The sequence below is a fragment of the Tiliqua scincoides genome, chromosome 4 (assembly GCF_035046505.1).
Source record: "Tiliqua scincoides isolate rTilSci1 chromosome 4, rTilSci1.hap2, whole genome shotgun sequence".
NCBI classification, from domain to species: Eukaryota; Metazoa; Chordata; class Lepidosauria; order Squamata; family Scincidae; genus Tiliqua; species Tiliqua scincoides.
This window is the reverse complement of record NC_089824.1, coordinates 162,755,542-162,783,371: the sequence shown is the minus strand read 5'-3', so window position 1 is coordinate 162,783,371 and position 27,830 is coordinate 162,755,542. Positions and strand designations below refer to the sequence as shown.

At 42.9% G+C, this 27,830-nt stretch overlaps 1 protein-coding gene and 1 pseudogene across 3 annotated transcripts in view; both read left to right on the top strand.

The window, feature by feature from the left end:
* The window catches only part of MAST2 (microtubule associated serine/threonine kinase 2), a 217,493-nt gene that overhangs the window by 44,309 nt on the left and 145,354 nt on the right, over positions 1-27,830 (top strand). The window lies entirely within an intron of this gene.
* On the top strand, positions 27,335-27,455 carry LOC136650586 (5S ribosomal RNA; annotated as a pseudogene).

Below are 27,830 nucleotides of genomic sequence, written 5' to 3'. Positions count from 1 at the left end.
TTGCAAGATAAAAGCAGTTGCTGAATGAACCACTGGGACCTAAATGCAAATACTGCCCTACCACCGTGCATGGAAATGCCTAGTGGCTCTGCATGTGTGCTAGAACCATCCAGGGAAGATATGGTCACCTTTTAAGGTTGCTCTGCCGGGGAAGGTGGAGGGGACTGTTTGGGGAGGTTCAGGACGGCAGGGTCAGGTAAGGAATGCAGTCTGGAGGGGTTGGGTCTTGATGGCAAAAGCGCAATCCTATCTCTGATTTTACCAATTTGCCCCTTCCCTGGATTTTTACTGTATGTGCTCACTCAAGTATTCTTGAGTGGCATTTTGCAAGATGTTTTTAAGGAAAGTAGAGGGTAACAAATGAGATACTCTTCTATTTTAAAAATATATTGGTATAATCGCAGTTCTCTACAATTATAACTTTTTATTTATTTAGTTTTTAGAATTCGTAAGTGATTGCCTAGAAGCAAAATTGTCTGTACAGAGAATTAGTGAAAGGCTTCTGTGGCAGGAATTCTTTAAACAATATAAGGGCTAAATGCTCCCAAATTTATGATGTATAACAATACCGTATAAGGATTATCTGATTTAGCCAATCCTTAGGATTACATTAATACAGCGATTCTGATATTGTATACTCTTGACTGTGTGTATTTTGCAAATCTGCCTGTAAAACTATCTACTGCAGATACTCGAGTGTAAACGGATCTCACTAACAGTGGCGTAGCTAAAGAGGTGCAGAGGGTAGCAGTTGCCCAGGCATCAAGCTTTGGGGGCGGGGTAACAAGCTGAGCTTGACACTAGTGGCCAAAATTGTGAAAAAAATTATGTACGATTAATACCAGCATGTTATATATCATTGGAAAGGTAATTTAATACAGAATGCAGTGAAACACATCTCATTGGAATATCTGTATTCTATCAGGAATTATGGCCAATTAACCATAAAATGGAAATAGAACTGCCTTATGGAACAGAAAGTGGATTTTCTTAACTCAAAGCTGACTTATGAGTGATTGTTCTGAGAGCCAATGAAATGTTGTTATGATACAGCATGGAACCAATAAGGTGTTGATGTGAGTCTGCTGTCATCTCCATGTATCATAATACAGTTACCCTGCTAACTGGGTAAAGAGGCACTTTTTAAAGTGGTGCTCCTCTTATATTTAGAAGGGGGAGAATAACTGTTCCTCTTCAGCCCAGCACAGTGTCTCTAACCAATAAGGGGCACACTTTTAATTTAATTAAATTTTATTTTGTAGTGAGGGGGGTTCCAAAACCTTTTTTGACCCCAGGTAGCAGATAGATGCATTAGCTATGCCACTCACTGGGGGTGGCGGCAGAGCAAGTGAGTGGCAAGCTTCGGGGGGGGGAGGGCAGGTTTCCCCCCAGTTTTCACTTTTTTAAAAGCCTGGGTGTGACGTCACTCCCGGTTGTGACATCGCTTCTGGGGCATTATTTTGAGCTTGGCATTGGGCTACATGATCATTAGCTACGTCGCTGCTCACTGATAAGTTGAGGGCATGCTCTGATTCAGAAATCATGGAATTTTCTATGAACTTTGAATGTCAAGGGGGCGGGGGTTTAAACTTGGGGGGATGTGTGTTTTACTATAGTTTTGTCAGATTTTACCCAATGCCAGATCCTGAAAAATTACCTACTAGTAATTGTTACCTAAGAACTAACCTACCAGTAATTGTTGCCTAATTGTTATCTAAGAACAGTCTAATTTATTAAAAATATAGTAAAAGATTGTAAGATACATTTTTATTCATTAACTATTATTATTATTATTAACAGTATTTATATACTGCTTTTCAACAGAAAGTTCACAAAGCGGTTTACAGAGAAAATCAAACAAACAAATAATGGCTGCCTGTCCCAAAAAGGCTCATAATCTAAAACAGGGGTGTCCAAACATTTTGGCAGGAGGACCACATCCAGGAAAAAAATTAATTTAGATTTACAATTTGAATAAATTTACATACCGTAAATGAATATATTAGATATGGAGCTTATATGAATGAGTGACGATCCTGCAGTAGTTCAAGGCCTATCAAAGACCTTGCACAAAGCTAGACCAATCTTTCCTTAGCTAGCTAGCTAGCTAGCTAGATAAGACCTTTATTGGCATACATAACAAACACCAACACAAGAACACAACAAAGAGAACAACAGTAGTGAGTACAAGCCTATGATATATGATACATGGTTGTTGGCATCCTTCAATCTCGGGAGACTATGGTATCGCGCTCTGAATGGTGGTTCTGGAACAGTGTCCTCTCCAGTGCGCGAAGCCTGGGTAAAGTAGATATGGAGGATAGACTGTTTCCCATGCAGCAGATTCCCCCTCTCCACGTTGCTGAAATGGTCCAATGAAAAGGCAGAGGCCAATATGGTTGGTTCCAGCGGCATCGCAGGAGTTGCCAGAACATGACTCTGTTCAGCCATAAACTGCCTCAGGGACTCCGGCTCCGGATTTTGCCTCGAGGTTGACTCCTGAAGCCTTTTCCATAACTGGATGTAGCCACAAGGCAGTGGAGGTTTGGGATCAGAGTTTTCCTTCTCTCAGATGAGCTGCCTTCCCAGGCTAATGAGTCCCATCTACCTGGTGGCTGTTCAGTCGCCTCTTACGACAAGTACAGCCAAACTAAGGGCCTATTCTTATCCCCAGCCCTCCGGGGAATATATGAATCTATGATACATAACAACTGAATAAATCAGGTATATTTCTCCCATATAAAACATAGTGGCCTAACATATAAAATATACTGGAAACCTGCCGCTGCTGTGTCACAGACATGAAACAGCAAGTAGTGGAGGGAGCCCTAGTCCCACAGCTCATGCAAGAGGTCGAATAATCATCCTCATGCTGCGGGCAGTTGCATCGGGCCAGCGGAGTGTCCAGCAGTCTCTAGAGGGCCAGAGGCTCATTGGAGACTGGGACTCCCAGCAGGACAGATTTGCAGTTCCCGAGGGCCACAAGTGGCCCTTGGGCCGTGGTTTGGGCACCCCCGATCTAAAAGGATGCCAAAGAACACCAGCAGACAGCCACTAGAAAAGACAGTGCTGGGGTGAGGAGGACCAGTTACTCTCCCCCCTGCTAAATAAAAGAGCACCCACTTAAAAAGTGCCTCTTGTTCAGTTAGCAGGGGTAAAATTCTGGTCTTTACAACCTTTATGTAAACACTATCGGAGTAACGGCACTGTAAACAATATAGCAGTAGAACGATTAATCAAATCCTTTTAAGCTGCCTGATGTGTTAAACCAGAGGCTCTACATATAACATACAACTTAGAACACATAACTGGGAGCATGCAATTCAATTCACAGTGGGGAGACAAGGAACTATTTGAGCAAGTTGCAACCCTATTTACTCAGAAATAGACCCATTACTTCCCATGGGTGTTATTCTTAAGAAATGGCGCACTGAATTGTAGTCTGGGACTTTTTTCAGATGGAAATGAGGATTACATCCTGGTGTTTAAAAAAACCAGATGTCTGCCAAACATTTGCAAAATGGAACGAGGCTGTAGAAGGGTCTGCTAAAGGAAGGAGGCTTGCTTGATTTCAGTGGAAGCCTTCAGCTCTGGCTTACGTTTTTTTCTCACGAGGAGTATAAAAGGTTAACTTTTGCTGCAGCTTCTAGCCTCATTGCACTGGAGACAGATAGCTCTCTAATTATCTCTGTATAGTGCTCTTGCTTCTCCCTGTGCTGCGACTTGCCTGACAACTTGGAAGATAAGGCAAGGAGATGGTCAAAGCTTGATTGGCATAAATTTCTCTCCCTATAGTCAAGTATCTATGGCAGCGATTTTCAACCAGTGTGCCGTGGCACATTGGTGTGCTGTGAATAGTCCGCAGGTGTGCCATGGGAGTTTGGGGAGGATCATTTATTAATAGCGCCATTGGGGGATGTGATCGCCCCCAGCAGTGCAGTGTGCCTTGTCAATTGTCCAAAAACGGTGTGCATTGACAATTTTAGTGACTTGTCAGTGTGCCGTGAAATGAAAAAGGTTGAAAATCAATGATCTATGGTATGTTCTGCTGATGGAGGAGTTGAATAAATCAGCTTGTATCATTGTTATTGTTCTGTTCTTTAATTTTGTTTGCACTTCATTGTGAGCTTGATAGGCCTAATTTTTTTAGCCACGGTTTGTTGGTGATGGTGAATAGTCAACAATATCTTTGGTAGCATCTTTTAGTATTTCTTAGGAAAAATGGGCTGCATCTTTCTTATATACCATTAGAGATACAGGATATATTGCATCTATTAATATCACCCCAGATGTAACTGTGCCAGAAATCCCAAGTCTACAGCAGAAACCACTTTTCTCACTTGGCAACATAATATGCTGCCAGCATGCGTCAAAGCTGACTTTTTCTAATTTGCTCAGCTATCCATCTTCACTATGTAAGGAATCTCTCTTGTCACTTTAATGAGAAGGAGCATCTCACAGCAAGGCAGCATACATTTTGCTTAGCAAAACTGATGCCTAGAGGCAGAAATTGGTTTTCAACCTTGTTGTTGTCATCCCTACTAAAAGGGGCTGAAAAGATGGCAGTGTTACTTGGTATGTTTTAAGTGATGTGTTTGGTTGGAACAGCAGTGGTTAATCTAATCTAATTTTTTGTTATATAGGCATGATATAATAGTTTACTGCTCAGATGTATCATCATCTTACACACTTTCAACAGCTGAGAGTCATAGTACCCCCTAGGTTGTTTTGAAAAGGCACACTCATTCTCCTTGTCCTAGCCTTTAAAGGTGCACCAAAGTGGCCTGTAAATGTCCAGTGTGTCAGTGGTGTTGATACTACATAGTGCACCTGTGAATGTTATTGATCTTGACTGCCTAGTGGGATTATTTTAGACTAGAAAGCAACTTTTTTGGAACATAAGGAAAGTCCCAGTGGATCAGGCCAAAGACCCATCTAGTTAAGATTCCTTTATCTTGCAGTGGCCCACCAGATGCCTCAGGGAGCACACAAGACAACAGGAGATGTGCATCCTGGTGCCCTCCCTCGCATCTGGCATTCTGAGGTAGCCTACTTCTAAAACCAGGACTTGCACATATCCATCATGGCTTGTACCCTGTAATGAAATTTGTCCAATCCCCTTTTAAAGACATCTAGGCCAGATGCCACTACCATATCCTGTGGCAAGGAGTTCCACAGACTTGCAGACTGGGTAAAGAAATATTTTGTTCTGTCTGTCCTAATTCTTCCAACACTCAATTTTAGTGGATGTCCCCTGGTTCTGGTGTTGTGTGAGGGGGAAAAGAGCACCCCCCTCTCTACTTTATCCATCCCCTGCATAATTTTGTAGGTCTCAATCATGTCCCCCCTTGGGCACCTCTTTTCTAGACTGAAGAGAGTGGTACAACCAATGCTGATTTGGCAAAGTAGCCCTTCTCATAACATCATTTGAGTTTTCAATAATAAGATGAAATCTGGAATGATGAAAGGTTCCTGGCATATTGTGTCAGCAAACTAGATGCAAATAGAAGAAATTGCATGGGACATTGGCATAGTTGAATAGGAAGATCTCTAGACACAGACGTTTCTCGTCAATTCTCTCATAACATTAAAATGAAAGAGCCTGACCATAATCTACATTGAATCAGCTTGTTAAATCCGTCCATTGTACCAGGAAAATAAAGTAATGACATTTTCTTTCAAGATTACATTTTGTCGTAAAGTTGGGTATCCCGCTTATGAATTGCAGTGCTCCTGTTTCATTTCCAATATAGTTCCCTTTCCTGAGTTTGATTTTAATCATAATCTGTCTGTATCCTAGCCTTTCCATTGTATTTGAAATCTGCTTAGCAGCACCCTTGTTTTCCATCTGTACGTCAGTCACAGCTGTGTCTCACAAGTTGTTTGTTGGTATTTCTATACTTACTTGTGGTGTTCTACAGTAGTAAATTCTTGCAAATATTCCTCCTTTTATTTTTGCCTATGATGCAGTATTAGTGTTCAGCTTGCCATTTTGCCTAGCTAACCTGCATACTTAGTAATATTTTTATATAGATTTTTTTTGTGGTGGTTTTGTCAGGTTTTCTGAATTAACTGCAGTGGACTCATGGTGTTAAAGGGAAGTTTGATTGCTGTAACATCTAGTGTTCAAAAGAGAAGTTTGCTTAGTTAGGACAGAGGTCCTTGAATAGGTGCGATTTTGATATATAAGAGCTCGTACATTGGCAGTTGAGTGGTAGTGTTATTGGTGCTCATCAGGGGATATTTTTTACCTCTCTTTCCCTTTGCCTTCTGCCAGAAAATGGGCAAGGGCCAAGAGGGGAAAAATCAAAAGAAAGGAGAACTTACAGTGGTTCAGTAAAAAAGATACAAGGGATTAGGGAGGGGAAGTGATGCATCAGTATATTTGTTTTCAGTGTTTTGTTGTACGAAAAGTAATTAAATTGTTCAAGCCTTTACATATAACTTATTTTGCCTCTCCTCATGTAAATATCCTATCATAGTCTCTAAAATTGATTAAAGCTGCAATTTGAAGCAGACTTTCTGAGAAGTAAATCTCATTGAAGACCAAACTATATGTGATGTTCATAGTGTCAATAGTCCTAAAGTGCCACTATAGTGAACTTTAGTTTTTGTTTAGTGATTGAACCTTTCCAGGCTGGATTGGGCCTGTCCAACAATTGCAACTGTATCGGGTAAAGAGGACTTCAATCCTAACCCCTTGCATAGTCCTGATTGACACCAATCTGACTGCTGTTTGGTAAAGAAAAGTTAAGTTAGTTGGCGGCTAATGTTTTAAAAGTTGTATGTAGTTTGTTTCGCAGTCTTGCTTCTGATCATTGTAACAATGCTGCTTTGATAAAAGCACCTACACACATACTTTCCATTTCATGGCCATATAGAGAGACATTTTTGATAGCATTGCTGCATTTTGGAATGTGCCTACCCTTTGTTTGACAGAAGGCTCTTACTAGAAGATATTCCAGTAGTAAGATATGACCCTTCTCTTTGGATACTCAAACTGGGGGTGGGAGTGGAATTCCTTTTTCTTTTTAATACTGTATTTGAAGTTTATTGGAAATTTTCTAAAATAGAAATACTGTATCACACAACCAGGGCTGGCTCATCCTTGGAGCCAGCTGAAGCAGTCATCTTAGGCAGCAAATGAGATGGCTGTGGGTGCCCACCTCTGTCTATTCTCTGATCCTTCTTCTCCTGGATTGCAAAAAGAGAGTGTGAAAGAGAAGAGAGTAGTGAACTATAGTGTTGGAAGAGCAGAGTTTGGCATACTACCAGGTAAGGGGGCAGCATTTGGCATGCTACTTTAGGAGCCAAAGTCTTGGGCCAATCCTGCATGCAATTTTGCAACAGGAAATGTGATTTCTTAAGTAGGGGTAGTGTTCTGTTCTGTGTTAGCTAGTTATCTGCTCAGAACTATCCTACCTAGGATAGGTATATTTGTATATTACCCAAAGAAATCATGCCTATACTTGATTTAGTTCAAGCCTTGATAGGGAATACCAAGAGTCTTGGAATCTGCTTACTGGAATCTTGTCAACCATGTTAATTCTTCTTAGCTAGGATCAAGATCTTGCACATTTGGTATGAAGCAAGACGACCCCATGTCCAAAAAACAGTTTTCTGTATTTGTTGTTAAGAACAAACAAAAACAACCACCACTACCCTGGGACTCCACTGATTGAGGTGTTCAGATGTGAGAAATAAACTTAATTTTACTGTATAACTGAGGTGCTTCATTAGCTACTGGTGACTACCCTATTGTAAATTTTAATAAATTGGCCATGCTGGCTACTATATTTCTTCCAAGAGACTGAGTCATGTTCCTTGGGATTGTGAGAGTATAGTAGACTCAGAAAGCAATGTTGTGCTTGATTAGGTTAAGACAGGTGATAGAGTGGTACAATAAAATCATTTTTGTTACAGCAAACTTTAACATGGAATGAAATGCAGTACCACTGGGACTGATAAAGAAAAAAAAATGAATTTTTTCAGATTTTAAGAGGGGAATAAAATAAATGTAAATTAGTTGTGTTGAGAACATATCGATTTGCCATGGATCTTGATAAATACATTTTACTGCTTTTATGTTCATAGTTCCAGTTGTATTGCTCCTTTATATGCATCAGCTAATGTGACTGCAGCATAGCAAATTAGATAAAAATAAATCTAAAGAGGTAATCTAGTGCTAGATGAGATTGTCCATTTTCAGAATAGTAAAGGAATAAGGACTCTGAGAATGCTTGTTTATTTATTGATAGAGTTTCTTCTCATGGTCCCAGAAATCTTTTTTCTGTAGATTAGAAAATGATCTGCCAAAGGATCAACTTTCAGTACCTTGGTTTGCAGATGTTTGAATAATAATAGATCAGTTTCTGAGATGGGTTTGATAGAATTCTTCCAAATGACACTCCATGAAAGAGAGGGAAATAATCTACAAGAAGCTGAGTTGCACAACATGGAGTGCTATGGGCTCTGTAAGTCTTTATTTACACCAGGGGTAGGCAACTACAGCCCTTGGGGTGTATGTGGTCCCACTACCCAAAATCATCTGGCCTGTGGTCCTGAGAAGTTATAGCCACTCAGCCCATGGTGGTCCTAAAAAAGAATTGAGGTTCGTAATTCAATCTTTGTAAGACTTAGTAAGCAGACCAAGGGCAGAAACTTCCTTTGAGTGTCTGTTTGGGCATGCATCTCTCCATGCTCAGCCCTTTTTTCTTAACTCTGTAGCCAGATTGGGAAGTTTGTGCATGTGTTTTGAATCCATATGTGTTCTTACTATTGACTGACCCAATGTCTGTCCCCTATCTGGAATAAGTTTGCCAACTCCTGCATACATAGTAACAGTTGCATAGGGGAAAAAAATTCAGAATCTCAATGTGTATTTGAGTTAGAGGTCAAAGGATATTTCAAATCAAATCAAATAAATGTTTATTGGCATACAAACTACTCCCTCCAGGGAGGTGTTAACCATACAGATAGACGATGCAGCTATCACTACCCACTCTGCCAAAGATCTCCGGCAGCTCATGGAACGTTTTAGCAAGGCCTACCAAGATTTTGGACTGACAATCAGCCTGAAGAAAACACAGGTCATGGTTCAGGATGTGGACTCACCTACCTGCATTACAATCTCTGTACATGAACTGGAGGTTGTCCATGACTTTGTGTACCTTGGCTCAACTATCTCCGACACTCTTTCTCTCGATACCGAGCTAAACAAACGCATCGGTAAAGCAGCTACCACGTTTTCCAGACTCACAAAGAGAGTCTGGTCCAACAAGAAGCTGACGGAACATACCAAGATCCAGGTCTACAGAGCTTGCTTCCTGAGTACACTTCTGTACTGCAGCGAGTCATGGACTCTTCACTCACAACAGGAGAGGAAACTGAATGTTTTCCACATGCACTGCCTCAGACGTATTCTCGGCATCACCTGGCAGGACAAAGTTCCAAACAACACAGTCCTGGAACGTGCTGGAATCCCTAGCATGTATGCACTACTGAAACAGACGCCTGCGTTGGCTCGGTCATGTCGTGAGAATGGATGATGGCCGGATCCCAAAGGATCTCCTCTATGGAGAACTCGTGCAAGGAAAGCGCCCTACAGGTAGACCACAGCTGCGATACAAGGACATCTGCAAGAGGGATCTGAAGGCCTTAGGGGTGGACCTCAACAAGTGGGAAACCCTGGCCTCTGAGCGGCCCGCTTGGAGGCAGGCTGTGCAACATGGCCTTTCCCAGTTTGAAGAGACACTTGGCCAACAGTCTGAGGCTAAGAGGCAAAGAAGGAAGGCCCATAGCCAGGGAGACAGACCAGGGACAGACTGCACTTGCTCCCAGTGTGGAAGGGATTGTCACTCCCGAATTGGCCTTTTCAGCCACACTAGACGCTGTTCCAGAACCACCTTTCAGAGCGATACCATAGTCTTTCGAGACTGAAGGTTGCCAACTACTACTAGTCCAGAACTTCTGACCCACCCACTAGTAAAAGGAATTTCACTGCTTCCCAACGACTTCTGGAGGGCCATCACTGAGGAGAAAAAGTAGTTTCACTGTCTCTGAGAGCCTTAGCCTGTTCTCTAGGACAGAACCCAAACAGATGGCCCAAAAATTTGCATGAATTAAATAGTGAAAGCCGATACGGGCTAAGATCTCCACAGCGGGCTAAGATCTCCTCAGTGCCTGATTTACAAGGGGCAATGAGGTTCAGGGAATGGAATCTTCCCAGAGAAACTTGGAATGGAGTGACAAATTTGATGCTGGATGCTGCTCAGTGCTCCCCTGGGTCCATTAAGAAGTACAAATAGGGGGATAACTGACCAAAGGGCAATGGAATATGGAAATATAAGGGGGAACAGACCTTGGAAGCAGTAGAGTGAGAGTTTGAAATCAAGGAGTTTGAAATTGTGTCAAGGAGTCTTTGATTCAATAGTCTTTGATTTGGAAAATGAAACTGTCCAGGAAAGCATGGAAGCAAACACGCAACCAGTATTTAAATCTTGCTTGTTGTACTCTGCTCACAGCTAGTGACTGGCTTAATTCCAGGTAGATTGCAGTGTTAGAGGTGCATCTAGAGAGGGTTGTTTAAATATTATAGGTTTCCCTTTCACTGTGGCTGAGATTTTTCTTGAACACAGTTGCACTTCTGTATAGACATGCAGAGAAATATTCTGTGTGTTCAGTGCAGGTTTCTGTATCTGAGTTCAGATTCTGTCTACTTGTGAAAGTGAGAAAGGACAGAGGAGACTTCAGAGGTGCACGAGAAACAATTTGTTAAGACCTAACACATTCCAAGGTGTAGGAATCTGCTTCAGATGTTACAATAAACAAAGCAAATAAACCACTAAACATATCAATATACTGTTATTTACAGACCTGTGCAACATATTTCATCCCTTTTTTCCAGCTTTATAATAATAATATAATAATAATATACAGTATTTATATACCGCCTTTCTTGGTCTTTATTCAAGACTTTATTCAAGGCGGTTTACACAGGCAGGCTTATTAAATCCACGCAGGGATTTTTACAAATTGAAAGAAGGTTCTCTCTTTCAAGAACCACCACATTCAAGATGTTACGCTCCGATCTGGTTTAACATTCTGGCCTCCATCCTCCCACGCTCCGAGCAGATGGAACAGCTCAGCTGCAGCTTGCCAGCTGCTTCAAGGTCGCACGGTGCCGGTGGCCTCGAACTGCCGACCTTGTGGATGTTAATCTTCAGGCAAATGGAGGCTCTACCCTCTAGACCAGACCTCCTGCCCGTATATTCACATATATAATGTGAATATATACGTGGGCAGGAGGTCTGGTCTAGAGGGTAGAGCCTCCGTCTGCCTGAAGATAACATCTACAAGGTCGCCAGTTTGAGGCCACCGGCACTGTGCAACCTTGGAGCAGCTGACAAGCTGAAGCCGAGCAATTCCTCTGCTCTGAGCGTGGGAGGATGGAGGGCAGAATGTGAAGCCAGATCGGAATGAAACACCTTGAATGTAGTTGTTCTTGAAAGAAAGAACCTTCTTTGAAATTGTAAAAATCCCTATTTAATAAGGGATTTAATAAAGCCTGCCTATGTAAACCGCCTTGAATAAAGTCTTGAATAAAGACCAAGAAAGGCGGTATATAAATACCTGTTGTTGTTGTTGTTGTTGTTGTTGTTGTTAATATTCAGATTTTAGTTTTGCCCCCTTCAGGTCTTCCTCTAGGGCAGTGTTTCTCAAACTGTGGGTTGGGACCCACTAGGTGGGTCACGAGCCAATTTTAGGTGGGTCCCCATTCATTTCAATAGTTTGTTTTTAATATATAAGACTTAATGCTACCATGGTATGTGACTGCATTTGGGGAAATGCTGCAGCTTGTACGAGGGTCGCCCAGAAAGTAATGCACCACATTTTTTTTCTTCAACAATTATTTACTGAATACAATGAAACTTACACACAAGAAAGAATGATGTTTCTTCTACACTCCCTATTTTTCCATGTAATCTCCGTCCAGTTCTATGGTCTTCCTCCAGCGAGACACAAGGGCATGTATGCCCTGTCAGTACCACTCCTTGTTCTGGTCACGAAGCCATTTCTGCACTGTGCGAATCACCTCTTCGTCATCCTCAAAATGTCTTCGGCGAATGGCATCCTTTAATGGCCCAAACAAGTGGAAGTCTGAGGGAGCGAGGTCAGGGCTGTAGGGTGGATGGGGTAACACAGTCCAACCCTGTTTAGTGATGTGTTCCAAAGTCCTCAAACTTGTGTGAGGCCGAGCGTTATCATGTTGAATCAAACATTCACCTGGGTTGTTATGGCGCCGAAGTCGCTGGAAGCGCTTCTTGAGTTTGGTTAATGTCTTCACATAAGCTTCAGAATTAATGGTGCTGCCTCTTGGCATCACATCAATGAGTATGACGCCCTCACAGTCCCAAAACACAGTGATCATGACCTTACCGGCGGAAGCAGTTGCTTTGAATTTTTTCTTCTGTGGAGATTGAGGATGACGCAATTCCATCGACTGTCGTTTTGTTTTGGGCTCAAAATGGTGAACCCAGGTTTCATCACCTGTCACAATCCTGGACAAGAACGCTTCCCCCTCATCTTCAAAACGTTTCAGCAACTCAGAAGAAATGTTTTTTCTGAGAGATTTGTGGTCCACCGTAAGACAGCGCGGAACCCATCGTGCACACACTTTTGAGTAATCAAGAGCACGGATGATTGCATCCACATTTCCTTTGCTGATTGACAGCTTCAGCGCCAACTGCCTAGTCGTTATGCGTTGGTCCTCGCAAATGAGCACATCAGCAAGCTGCGTCTTGTCAGGTGTGACAGCCGTGGATGGCCGCCCTGAACGCTGCAAATCTTGGAGCCCTGCGGAACTGCCTTCTAATGGCCTCACCCTCTGTGCCCAGCGACTAACCGTACTTCTGTCGACTGCAGATTCTCCATAAACTGTACACAAACATTTGTGAATGTTCCCAACAGTTTCTTTCTCCGCAGTGAGAAATTCAATGACAACACGCTGCTTGTAACGTACATCACTTACAGACACCATTTCGAAACACTGCTGCAGCTACGCTATCTGTCTGAAGAAACCAAAAATTTGTGTGTGCATTCCTGAAAATTCAAAAAATGTATATCTAAAGTTTCGCATTTGTACCATTACTGTAGGCTGAGAAAAAAAATGTGGTGCATTACTTTCTGGGCGACCCTCGTACTTTTAATAGGCTACTCTGTATATGCTTTTAACAATGATAGTATATGGGACTTACTCTTGGGTAAGTGTGGGTAGGATTGTAGTTTAGGATTGTTAAAAATTTTCCTGCTTAATGTCACTTTTGGTTATAACATCGCTTCCGGTGGGTCCCAACAGATTATCATTCTAAAAAGTGGGTCCCAGTGCTAAAAGTTTGAGAAACACTGCTCTAGGGTTTATCAGATTGGTCTTGTGCTTTAGGTCTATACTGCTTCAGGTTACACTGTAAATATTAGGGTTAGTGTTGAATAGAATTTTTCCTTTCCTCTTCTAGGAATTACACCTTTTCATTTGTTACAGGCAGTGAGACTTTTGGCTTCTTACTCAGTGATTTCCCCCCCCCCCCAACCCCTGAGGGGGTTTTACAATCTCATATGAGTTCAGTCCTTCAAGAATGATCTACATTCCAGGTGGATCTCATCATGGTCTGGTAAACATTCTGGCTGCATGCTGCCTCCCACACCGACAACTTTCTTTGTCTCTCACAGAAAGAGCTAGATTGGCGTTTTTGGCTCTCACCCTAAAGGGCTCGGCTCAGCTCTCCAGGTCTTGCCGCTCACACAGGCTTCCAGTAGTCTTGAACTGGCAACTTGCAGATGTTAAATCTTCAGGCTTAATGGTGGCTCTACCCTCTAGACCGGACCTCCTTTTAAGATGATTGTCTTTATAATTTTATATTGATGTGTTTTATTTATACATTCTTGTTTTACAGTTATTGCTGGAGAAGAATAATTGGAAATGCATAAATTCCTAGTGCAGCTTTTGTTTTTGGACCAGTATCATATCTTTCTTCTGTTCATCTACTCCAGGATGGATAGAGTAGATCTAGTGTTTCAGAAGTGGTTACAATTGCTATTTTTAAGCATTCTGGGGCTTAGGGAGCCCCGTGGGGTCACCTGCAAGCTGCCTGTACCCCCCCCCCCCAAGGAGGCCAGTGCTGCCAGGGGTAACACCCCTTTTCGTCCCTGTCAGTGGCTTGATCCTGGCAATTATGTCACTGCCTTCGTCCTTCCCTGCAAAAACTTACATGGTTCCCGACTTCCCTGTAGAAGTTTGGGAACCACTGCTTTAGACTTTATTTTCTTTCTAGTCTAAATAGTTGCTGATCAGCTCAATATCATCTGCAGTAAGAACATGTTATATTGATGTTTTTGGAACCATTTAAAGGGGGGGGGAGAGAGAAAGAAGACTTTAAATATCCCCAATACAGGATAATGAAAATGTAATAGTAGACTCAATTGTTAATGTTGCTGAACTAACCCATATTAAATATTAAATAAATAGCTTTTTGGCAGATGACAGATATCTGTAAGAGATTTTCAATAATTGGCTCATGTTCATAGTCTTTATGGCTTTTACTGACCTTTACAAATGTTCTGAATTTGCTCAGTCCAAATGGAAATGGTATCTTGCATTTTATCTTTACTTGCCGTTTTCTGATGTTGAACAATAGCATGATAGTTGACCTGTTTTAGTATTATGAATGTTAGTATTTTTGTGCTGTTTTCTTTGGAGATTGATTTACTCCTCTGTGTAATGAACGCCTTGAAGTTTTGAACCTTGTAATCCAGTGATGACTAGAAGTGTTCTATGTCATCCTTCAGATGTCTTCTAATCGATAACATTCAAGAGTGCTTCTGCAGGTTCTTGGAGGTAGCATCTTGTAACTGAAGGTATCAAGGTGTGCACGGCTAAGCACAGTTCCTATTTTAAGTAGCCTTGATGGAGCCACAGTCCCTCAGTAGCCCAAAGATTCCACCTATGACTTTTCCATTTTCAAAATGTGGAGCTTAGCTCTTACAGAATAATCATTCCATCATGTTGATCTTGATAGCCTGAGCAGGGAAAGTGTATTGTAGCTTCTGCATCTGGTTAGAAAAGCTGTTTCTGGCTAGAGAGGTCTCACTGAAGGTGGAGAGAGAAGAAAAAGTATTTTTGCTAAAGAGCAGACAAATGGCAACTGCAAAATCAGATAATAGAGGAAACCAGTGAGGATGAGGATAAAGAAAAGAAGAATTAATCCTCCCCAGAGAATCAAACTGAGCACAAAGCAAAATACAAACAAAGTAAGTCCAGCAGGGAAACACAAAAATGCAGCGGCAGCCACCATCGTCATCTTTCCATTATAAATATCCTTATTCTTGAGCTGATTAAGGAAGGATTTCCTGTAACCTGGCTTGCTATTTATATCATATGTCACCTGTCTCTTTAAAGAGACATTCTAATTGAAACTTGTTCGGATGAAACTGCTTTTTCATAGAATAACTTCACCCTGAAAACATACAAGTTGGTTACATGACTTGTCTTTAACCTATATTCTTTAACTGAGAGGGTTTAGGGTCCCATTTGGGTTAACCTGCAAAATGATATGCTCTGTTCAACAGAATTATGCATGGAATCGGATAACTTAAAATGTAGCCAGCTTTATCACCAGATTCTTTTTTTCCCCTCCTCCACAGTTCATCCTTAAAGTAATATTGTTTAACAGATAGCTAAAACTTTTTATTATATGGTGAAGAGGAGAGGAGAGGTTCAAAGTGAGTAGGATCAAGCGGACATAACTAACTCATTAAATAATTTTGGCAAGGATTGAGGGGCAACTGAAAGACAAGGTAAAGAGTGAGACAGTAAGGATGGAGAACAATGTATTGTAGTTTTTACTTCCTTTTTTGAAAGAGGAGAGTGAAGAGTCCTTACTGGAGAGAAGAAGAGTTAGGATAGGCCTTGGAGGTCCTCATTAAAGGCAGAGAAGTGCTGTTGATTCCTGGAGTTGCTATGTTTTATGCTACAGCTAAATGTTGTCATGGTAGAAGCCAGAATACTCTCAGCTATGTGCCATGTAATTTTCAACCACTGTGCCATTACACATTGCTGCAAATGGTCTGCTCTGCAGGAGTTTGAGGTCATACCCACCTGAAATATGCTTATCATTGCTGGGCACCAGGCTCTCTGTGTACATAGATTATCAGTGCAAGGTACTTCCTATTGAAAAACTTAAATGTTTCTCTTCTGTTTGGACATTCTGTGACCTTTCTTAGGAAAAGAACACACAAGTTTTGACCTGTGCAATGGCTTTTCTTCACTATGTTATTTCCAACCTGGAGTGAAACTCGGGTTGGGGGGGGCGGCTCAGCAGTGCCAAGCTTTCTGTCCAAACAGGGAGGGGTGGGGCTATTTAATATTCACTTTTAAAATGGTAAAACATATCCTTAAACTGTTGTTGTGTCTTGACAATTTGAGTGCTTTGTCAGTGTGCCGTGAGATGAAAAAGTTGAAAATTGCTGTGCTAAAGAATATCCCAAAGTACATTCTGTATAGTTTTTATTTCCTTTTTGAATATTGTTTGTGGTGATTCTAACATTTCACATGATTCAACAGTCATTGCATATTTACCCAAATAAGAGCAGGATAGGTAAACACCTTCTCGTATTTATTGTACCTAACCTTCTCTGTTGCTTAGACAAGCCATATGCTTCCTTGTTTATCAACCTCCCATTTATACATCTGTCATTGTTCTGCCAAGTGGGATAAGGTCAATACTACTTCCTTACTCAATGGTATATATGATTATAAGCAAATAGCATGGCAGTTTCAGTGGAAAAGGGGGAAGAAAGTCAGGCTCTTGGGGGAAAAATGGATGCTGCAAGTTGCTCACACTTTCATATTGCTGCTGCTAACACATCTGCTATTGGATTGTCCTGTTTTGGAATTCCTTGGGTGTGTTTGTAGGTTCTTCAGTGTTGCAAATTGTAACATGCTGATGAAACATGCTGTCAGGACAGAAGACATTATACTGGCTCAAGTTAAATTTGGGCCTTCTCATAAAACGTTTTTCCTCTGTGGGTATAAATAGGAACAGTTAAGATATGATTGTCCTGGTAAGCAGGAAGAAGAGAGATAAGTTTAACCCTGTACAAATTGGGATGGATGTTTAAAGTGTAGAAACTGGTTCACCATTTTAAGTATAAAATTAGGCCTCTCTTCTGAGGCTCGGGGGAGGAAGAGGAAGATAGTCCAGAAGAGAGAAGCCAGGTGAGCATGACCCTGGAATCCCTATATAGCTGCCTGCCCCTAAACAAGTGGCACTCTGGTGACGGGCAGGAGGCCAAGACGCTAATTGATTCAGGAATCAGATCCCTGAAGGAGCCAAGCATTCAGAGCTTATCAGAATAGCCCGCTTCTTAGAAATATTGACATAATGGCTTTATGGTTCATCATGAATCCAGAAATTAAATATTCTTCTAGCAGACAGAATAAGATCCATATGCAACAAGAAAAAGTTACCTGGCAGCAATGAAAAGCTTGCCAAGAAAAAAAAATAGCCAGCAAATGCCCTAGTCTAGGCAGCAAGCAAGACCATCTGGCCAATTAAGAACAAGCTCATTTTTACTTTTCTTTTTTGTACTGTTATTGTTGTAAACTAAACTGCTTGCCACATTAACATTTTTATTCATAGCAGCACACTGGTAAATTATGCTGGTGATGAAAACATGAAACTGATATATGTTGGTATATATTTTGGTATGAAACTGATATATATTTGGTATAATGGCATAAATTTGCTGAGGGTCATCATAGGATGTTTTTCATAAGTGGGTGTGAGAAAACACATGATGACACCGCCATGCTTGAGAATAATCATATAGTATATTTTGCAACCATTAGAAACAAAGTACAGAAATACTACTTTGACTTTCATCCACTTGATTTTTAAGTACAGTCACATTCCAAGTTTTGCCCATGCGCATTCTTCTTTCTTCCAACATTAACTGACAGTCTTATGTTTATTTTGCTTTTATTTCTGTTTATTTGTGTTTTGCACACATCCACTTGTGTTATATACTTATTTACATTTTTCACAGGCCAAAATAAATTTGCTAAATAAGTCTATCCCTTGACTTTCATCCATACTCCGGTCCCTAACCAGATGAAAGTGCAAGGTATTGCTATAGCTGCAATGCACAGCTGCTTCCAAATACATGCAGCCACAAAAACAGGACAAAAGGAGGGGAGAAACATTTGTATATGATCCTGAGCTCCTTGGAGGAAAGGTGGTATAAAAATATGAAAAATAAATTATGAAAAAAGTAAACAAAGTTGCGAACGACTCTAGGAATGGATGTTACAAGCATTCAAAGAGTATGCTGCTGTAAACAGAAGGTAAAATCCTGTTCCTCTTAGAAACATACACCTTGCTTTCCCTTTCATCTGTGTGCAAATGAAAAAGTATTTTTAAATATAAGTAGATAACATAAGAACTGGAAATCCTGTCCTTGACCAGAACACCTCCTCTTTTCAGCAATGGGAGGGGAATAGTTATTGCCAAACAGTCTCGGCCAGTTGTTTTTCAGTCATTTGGCAACCCTAATTGCAGCATTACTCTTGAGTACTGTCAGCGTTTAATTTCACTGTATTTATGTACTAGGTCTGAACAACCAAACTTCATTAACTTTTGGCTAATAAACTGCCCTTCTTATAGGGCATTTTTTCCCCACTGGAGATTGTGCCTATGCATTTAAATCACTGAGTCATGGCTGCAATCATGACTCACTTTTCTTGTGTTGAGGGCAACACTTCTGCTGGTGGTATTAGTTGAGGAAAGAGGTAGTAGACGTGGTGGTGAAGTGTGTCAAGAAGTGAAGTGACTGGATCCTTGCTCAGTGCCTTGGTACATTTAAAGATTTAGGCACAATTTCAAGGCAAGGGTCAGACAACTAAACAGTTTTTAATAAATAAAATTTAGACTGACAATTAGAAATACTCTGGCTTATTTGCCTTCTGGAAAAATTATTTTAAACCATTTTTGCCCAATGTTGCATTTATGCAATAGGGATCTAATGTGTACACCTGTGGGCTGGACAGAAATGGGATAACAGGAGGGAACTCTTGGTTGGCTTATAGGTGGAGGTGTTTGAAAATGATGGTATGTGTTTTACTCAGAAGTAAACCCATTCAGTTTGGTAAGACTTGGGCTGTAATCCTATCCTCTTACTCACCAGAAACACTTTTCTTTGTCTAGAGCCTGTATGGAGTTGGAAGGAATTTGTGGAGTCAGAGTGGGTAAAAATTTACCGACTCTGACCTCGGTATAAAATCTTAAGAAAATACCATTTTAACACTTTCACTTCTCTAGCACACTCATGCTTGGAAAATTCAGTGACACCTTGGCAATAATGCTTTGAACTTTGGTTCTCATACCTCAAAAATACAAACTGTTTCCAAATCAACTAATTTCTGTGAGAATGTCAGCGTGTCACACAATGTTCTCTTTAATACCTACAAACGTCGTATTGTACAATTCCCATTTTAGTAGGTTTACTATTATTAATATAGGTCGAGTCTCATTATTTGCGAGGGTACCATTCCCAGAGCTCACGTGGATAGCAAAAATTGCATTCAAGCAAATCCATTTAAAAAAACAATGTCCCTTTGCTAGGTGGTTTAAAAACAGCCTTGCTTGCCTTGTTGATGTAAGACAGAGTCATTAGGCATACAGTGCATCCCAGGTGCTTAATAGGCTTCACTTCAGCTACCCCTCTTTTCACCCAGAGCACAGCTCTGGGAAAGAATGCAAAATTATCTTTCTTTCATGTACTCAGGGGGAAGGGAGGGGTCGCTTGCCTTAGAATGAAGCTGTTCTAAGTGCCTGGATAGAAAATGATTGATGGATTGTCAGCTGGCTGCCCTCTCTCTCATTAATGAGGCTATTGTTGAATGACTTTTTTCCTTTAATTTAAAGGGCCCTACTCATCGCGTTGAGATGAAACAGCAGGTGAATAATCTGTGGATAATTAGGTCATACCTTTACAATAGAAACTATGGCCATTCTTTATTTAGAATCATCCACACAAAAGTCTTCATTGGCTTCTTTTGACCTCATGTAGCAGGGGGAGAGAAGGCAAGAATTGGAAGGGCAAAGGAAACCAAAGAACCTCTTGTTAAAAGTGGTCTATGTGCAGCTGTAAAGTCTTTTTTCAGTTGTTCTTATCATGCAGTTTCTTTTGTTTCAGCTCAGTCATTGTCCTTTCACAGTTCTCCAACATTCTCTTCAGTCTCTGATTCTCTTTAGCAAGTTGCTGTCACTGTACATGGTGCATTGGGTCTACACAGCAGAGTAGCACTGGGAATCTGTCCAGTATCCAGCAGAACTCCACATGTTGACTTCTCAATGCGGCTTTTGCCTGAATATGATTGCCTGGAAGGCAACTGCTTTTGGAGTGTTGCAGCACCCTTAACCAACCACCTCTCCAAGGGATGCTTTTGGCTTGCCTTGTTGCCAGCTGCATGAACTGGGATTTTTTTATCTTAAAGACTTATTTTTTCTACCCACATCAGGGGTAGACTATTCAGCAATCCAGGTCCCCTGGATGATCTGGAAGGTGGTTGGATGGGCAGGGGTCCTTCTTGTTGCAGAGTATGTTTGACAGGCTGTTCTTCCTTTCATCAGGCAGCTTCTGGCCCTCAGCCTGGCTCTTTGCAGCTGCATTTTCTGGCCTGGCTGCACTTGCAAGCCAGGCATCAGAGGAATGGGGGTTCCCATGGGCACCTTGGGCCCCTGGACCTGGAGTGGCTTCAGCAGCAGCCTTCCCCCCAGCTCTTTCTGCCAGGTGTGCCTTTCAAGGGAGCTGGGCAGCCCCTGTCTCCCAGGCAAGCCTTGCGGAAGCCGGGCCCTGGTGGATGTGCCTCCTTCTTGGGAGCCGGCAGGAAGAAGCCCCCCTGTGCAGGATGGGCACCGAAGGGCCCTCCCGCGCATCTGCTGAAAGGTCTAGCAGGCGTCGTCAACTGTGTCCTTCACCTAGGCCAGGGGTCGGTAACCTTAAACATTCAAAGAGCCATTTGGACCTGTTTTCTGGAGAAAAGAAAACCTCGGGAGCCACAAAACCCTTTTGACATCTAAAATGAAGATAACACTGTATATATAGTTTTTTTTTACCTTTATGCTATGTATAAAAAAACTATAGTGTGTTGCATTTTTGAAATGAATGAACTGCTACAGAGAAAACAATATGTAACATATTTTAATGTTACAAGATCACCATAATCTTAAATTTAGAATTACATATAAAAAACGAAAGAGCTAAAATAAAATACATTTAAATTAAATACTAATTTATTTTCCCAGGACCTGCCCTAGCCAATTTGGTGCTATAGGCAAGACTTGGGCTGGTGCCCTCCCTAGCAGAAAATCCTGACCAACAGTAAATAGTCATCTTTGTGTCTTTTCCACAGTAATGTAAAAGAGGTACAATGAAATACAAAATCTAATGACTAGTATTTTTCAATACAATAAAGAGATTTATAGTTATTACTCCCCCTTGTATGTCCCAATTTATAATGCACTCCCCTCTTGTATATGCAACTTTTATAATGCGCTCCCCTCTTACAGGTCCCATTTTTATAATGTAGCCCCTTCTTGTAGCTCCCTTGTAGGTGCTGGGGCACCTTCCTTATGAGGAAAGGCTATGGCGTTTGGGCCTCTTCAGCCTAGAAAAGAGGCGCCTGAGGGGGGATATGATTGAGACATACAAAATTAGGCAGGGGATGGACAGAGTGGATAGAGAGATGCTCTTTACACTCTCACATAACACCAGAACCGGGGGACATCCACTAAATGTTGGGAGAGTTAGGACAGACAAAAGAAAATATTGGTTTACTCAGCATTGGCTGGTCTGTGGAACTCCTTGCCTGTCTACTCAGAAGTCAGCCCCAGTAGAGTGAACGGGGCTTCCTCCCAGGGAAGTGTGGACAGGAATGCAGCTCACCTCGCTCCTTCCTGCCCATTGCCTCAGCAGCGCTGCATCTCCCGCGCTTCGACCAACCTCGCCTCTTCCGTTCAGCCCCCTGCCCGCTGCAGGGCAAAGGAAGGAAGAGCGCAGGGAAGAGGTGCCTGGCTGCCCCCCCCCCCGCACCTGCTCGCAGTGGGGCGGGAAGAGCAGTTCCAGGAGAGCGCAGCTGCCCTTGCCTGCCTGCCGAGGAAGGAGCTGCTGTGCACGCGGGCGCTTTGCAGGGAAGGAGCTGCAGCTTTGTAGGGAGGAGCGGCACCCCGCACTCACCAGCAGCCACCTGCAGCACATCGCGCCGGAGTGAGGCGCCCTCGGGGCTGGGCTGGCTGGGCGGAGGCCAAGGGGAAGGGCGCCCTGCTTCCAGCCCCCACTGGGGAGCCGCATCAGAAGACTGAAAGAGCCCAGACCTAGGCGGTGACCAGGCCCTTCGAGGGCCCCTCACCAGAGGCCTCACAGAGGGAAGGGAATCTCGTCATCTGTGTGGTTGCCAGGGCTGGAGGTTGTGGGGCTGGCTGAAGGGGCGGCTCACCCCAGAAGGACTAGGAAACCTCCAGTGGTGTAAGCCGCTTCCACTGTCAGGGACTTCTGTAATGAGGTCAGCAGTGCCTGGCTCTGCCTGCAGCCGCTGCCCCTACCCAGCTAAAGGAAGATGGCCTCGCACTCGCTGGCAAAGCAACTGCGGTAGAGGGTGCTGGGGGTGGTCTGCCGGGGTCTTTGTTGTGCAGCAGACTCGGACTCCAGCCTAGTCACCACATGCTGCTTCACTGCCCACGATTCCGGATTGACATATTGAACTTTTTATGAAGTTTGAATGAAGTTTTATGAAGTATGAATACAAGTTTGATGACTTGCACTGAAGTGAATCAGCCAAGAATGCATAGTCCGGACAGTAGCTGCTGACAGCCAGCCTCAAGCACACTTCCAAATGTTCATCAGTCATGGTGGAACGGTACTTGGACTTAATGATCTTCCTGTAGGAAAAGGCTGACTCACATAAATGTGGAGCCCTTCCTTCCTGTGGTGCTCTTATATCCCTGAGGGCCCTATTGCCTACAAGTGGCTGCAGCTGTGCAGCACACTCTGCTGGATGCCCAGGCCTTACCCTTAAAGGGGCCACTGCTGACACCACATCTACCTCCTCACCAGATCTTCCTCAATTCCAATGCAAGTGGGGGGGGGGGGGAAGCAGATCTCTATACAGACCAGTGCAAAAGCAGGGGAAAGTTGTGGGGGAGGGAAGATCTCTATATAGACATCACAGCAAGACCAGTGCAAAACCCCTTGCACACAGAACCAACACATGGAAGTTGGGGGGGGGGCAGATCTCCATACATACCAGTGCAAAAACAGGGGAAAGGTAAGTCAGCCCCAGTAGAGTCAACGGGGCTCACTCCCAGGGATGCGTGGACAGGAGAGAAGCCTGCCAGCGGCTCCTCTCCAGGTCTACTCACGAGTCAGCCCCAGTAGAGTCAATGGGGCTCACTCCCAGGGATGCGTGGACAGGAGCTCACTCCCAGGGATACGTCACTCCCAGGGAGCTCACTCCCAGGATGGGGCTCACTCCCAGGGATGTATGGACTGGAGAGAAGCCTGCGATCGACTCATTTTGCCTCGTGATTGACTGGTAGATCGCAATCTACGTATTGAGCACCCCTGTTCTAAGAGAATATGATAAATGTTTACTTGTTAACTAAAACTAAACGCATGTGGGTTTTGTTCAAAGAGAGATGAAAAGCTAATAAAATAAATGGACTAGTTGCCTGGGTAATTGAAAGATCCTGGAAATGCACATATTTCTAAGGTTGTTGCATGTTTGAAGCTGACATATCTGCTAATATGATTATATTATATTTGTGTATTGACAGCTAAAGTGCTCTAAGAAATGGACAGTGTACTTGACTATGCTGTCCTTTGGTGTTTCCCTCTCATTTGTATGTTTGGTCTTATGTGAGACAAAGCATTAAACATAATTAGTACAGAGAGATGTATTGAACTGTTAAGAATTACTACCAGAGTTAAATACTAGGTCAAATAGAGTGGTCAATTTGACAATACATTTATCAGGTTGTCATTTCTATTTGAAAAGATGGAAATAGTCTCTTCTGGCTTAAACAAAACCTTTTAGTCTTTCATTTGATGTACAGTCAAAGTAGAATGCCACGAGTAAGCTGAGGCACCAACAATATGTAGCTTCCCAGCTACTTGAAAAATGTTTCATTAACTTGACTGGTATGCTAATTTCCTTGCTGTGATTCCCACTGATAGCTATGAATGCATAACTGTGTGAAACATTGCCAAACTCTTCTCAAATGACATTTGAAGAGAAATAATTGCATTAATTCAGTTGTCTTTAGTCATACAGTGCATCTTGAGGCTGCATTATAAAAAAGTGATTAGCATTCTCTCTACCCTAAATGGTATGACAATGCAGGGCAGATTTTGCAAGTCACTGTCCTTTGGAGGAATGCTTAAATAAAGTTCCCCCTTTGTGTTTGTCAGGGAAGATGCTGAGGGAAGACAGACTGACTGAGGGGAATAGTGCGTAATGGTTAGTACACACCCACCTGTTCCTCCTTCCTGCTTCACTTACTTCGACCAGCAGCGGTACAGGGGGGAGCATTGGTAGTTCTTATCCTCTATCACCATTCTGGGCTACAGGCAGAGGGGGGCTGTCTGGGGAGAAAAATCCCTTTCCAAGAGAACACCAAGTCCCTGGTGTTCTTATTATTTTAAATCAAAACCACAGTAGTGTCTGCAGGGCAAAGAGATGTTACAATCCACTGAATTACCCATGAACATGGGCAAGGCAGGCATTGAGGAAAAATGTAATTAGCTATTAAAAATTCAAAAGAAAGGAATTAAGCAAAATAGAGAGTGGCAGAAAAAGTACAAGCAGGCTGATGGGAAATGCATGACTTTGTGGACACAGAGTAGAGCTTGATCAAGTGGGTACAGTAACCGGTAATAACTAGCAGATGGAGCTAAGATGCTACCCAAGAACAAAGCTCGCCCACAGCATTTCATATTGCTAAACTGGTGACATTTGCAAGCTGACTTGCAAATGAAGTGAAAAAAGCAAACTGAGCAAAATAAAAATTTTCTGATGCTCTAGCTCGGACCACAGTTCCTGTCACTAGCTGTTTGCATTGTCCCAGGAGTCCTGGTTCTTGCAGTTTCTGGAGAGTAAGTGGGTATGACTCCTGCGAGTCAGCATATAATATGATGGGCAAAATCTGGCAGAACATGCAGAGCTGCCTTGTGCTTTGATCTGAGTCATTTGATGATGTCATCAGGTTACCTGATTGGAAGAGTGAGGCCCACCTGACCTTTGCATCCCATCCTTTTATCTAGATCAGGGGTGGGCAAACACTTTGGCAGGTGGGCCACATCATCTCTCTGACTCTGGATCAGGGGCTGGGGGCAAAAAATTAATTTACATTTGAAATTTGAATAAATTTACATAAATGAACACATTTAAAGATGAAACTTGAATGAATGAATTTTAGTTGGTATTTATAATACACATGAGAACTATAACATAGGCACTGTCCTCCGCCCTCCAGAACATAAAGCACAGATTGAGACATAATTTTATCAGAGGCAAGGAAAACATGGATTGCTTAGGAATTTGATTTCAGTAGAGATGGCAAACCTAGCCCATGGATCTGATAGCCACACTCCCCCCCCCCCCAAGAACATAAAGTAGATGGAAACATAACTGTATCAGAGGCAAGGAAAAACATGGGGGGGGGGAGCAGATTTATCTGAGGGATGAAATGGGAAAACACCAGGGTTTTCTAATATTTTCCAAACAGAAAAGAGACCCAGAAAGAAGTCATGCTGTCCAAACCCTCACCACACCAGAGAGCAGAATTTAAAAAAGTAAAAGCAAATACATCTGGGATGAAATGAGCATCACCAAGTGATGGAATGGGAGGCACCAGTCACTTCCAAGTTTTTTTAAAACAGAAACAGAATCAAGCCAGGAATGGGGGTGGGGGTGAAAATAACAGCAGGAAAAGTCAGTGGTGCACATGGGGAAGAATAGAACCTGGGTAAAGGAGGTTGCAGGCAGCAAAGAAAGCAACATTGCACAGACTCGGACCAAGCCAGATCAGGGTAGGGGGTGGAAAAAAAACACCCAGGAAAAGGCACCAAATGCCTGGAGACAATTTGTTGCACTTGGTGAAGCCACATCCCTGACTATCCCAAGTTTGGTTCAGCTGCCCCCCCCCCCAGACCAAGCAAAGTGACCAAGCGCCAGCAGCTACTGAAGCATTCCCCCCCCCCCCAATATTTGGAGCTCACCTAGCCATTCCCTCACTGCTTCTGCAATGAACAGTCATGTCAGGCTAGTGAGGGCTCTGACGGGTTTCCAGCAGATCAAGTGCCCCGTTGGGAGATGGAGGGCTCCCAAGGTCCGCAAATGCCCTGCAGGCTGGGGTTTGGGCACCCCTGATCTAGATGAACAGGTTTGTTGCCCAATTGGCTGGTAGACCAGCTATACCAGAAGCAAAGAATTTCTCTGAATCCACATCTACGTATGGATACTGGAGGTTCAAACAAAGGACACAGCCTGCTTCACCTGCACAGGAGCTTATGGGGAGTTAGAAGTATCCAAAAATAAAGAAAAATTGGGGGGGGGGGGAAGAACATTCATCACAATATTAAAAGCAGAAGTGTGTGCTTACAAATACAAACTGAGGGAATATTAAGAGCCCAATCCTGTTCTCTCCAGTGCTGGTGCTGCGCTCACAGTGCTGGTGTTGGATGTTGCGAAAATGCCATAAGGCACTTACCAATGGAGGGTGACACACAGTACTGGTGGAGAGGTCTGTGTCAGTCAGCTCTGGGCCTTCACACTGGTGGGATACTGACAGAGGGCAGCCAGTGGTAAGTGTTCTAGCTATTCAGCAGGGAAGCATTTTGGGGTGTGGTGAGGTGAGGACAAAATGGTTGGGGGGAGGGCAGGAGGGAGGGCAGATCAAGCCTGGGAGGGCGAGGGGGCGGGGCCAGCAGCAGAGGCTGCTGCCAAATCCTATATCCCCACTGGAGCTGCAGAGCCTAACACGGATCACCTCCATTCTGTGTCAACTCAGGTTGATGCAGATTTAAGTAGACCCATCAGAGCCAGCTGAGTTCTACACAGGTAAGGGAACTGAGGTTCACTGACCTTAGGAGTGCACTGGCCGCTGCTTTGGTGCCATGGTTTCCAATGGCAGCCATTGTGACACAGCTGTACCACGTGGCACCAGGGCAGGATAGGATTGGGCTGTTTGGCTTATCAGGCAATACTGAAGAGTGTCAAGGTTCTTTCGAGCAACTGTTACCCTGCACATGCCCAATCTCGTCTGATCTTGGAAGCTAAGCAGGGTCAGGCCTGGTTAGTACTTGGATGGGAGACCGCCTGGGAATACCGGGTGCTGTAGGTTTATACCATAGTCTTTCGAGACTGAAGGTTGCCAACCAAGGTTCCATCAGTCCAACATGTCTTGAGCAAATTAGATTTGAGCAGAAAAAGACAAGCTGTTTGTTAGGATTCCTTTTCAGTCTTCTAGTTGCTGATGAATATGACTTCAAGGAACAACAATTGCTTTCCTTCTGGCCAGGCCTTCAAAATGTGCTATAAGCTCCTTATTTTGGAAGTGTGTGCATGTCCTTACCTTTAATGGCTTTCATTTATCCAGAGGGTGCCCAGCAATATTCTGTACTTCAGTTTCTGTACTTCGAAAACTGCAATTAGAATTTCAAAATAGAATGCAGCTTAGTTCTCATTAAGTTTTAAAACAAAAACTATGCCTTGGTTG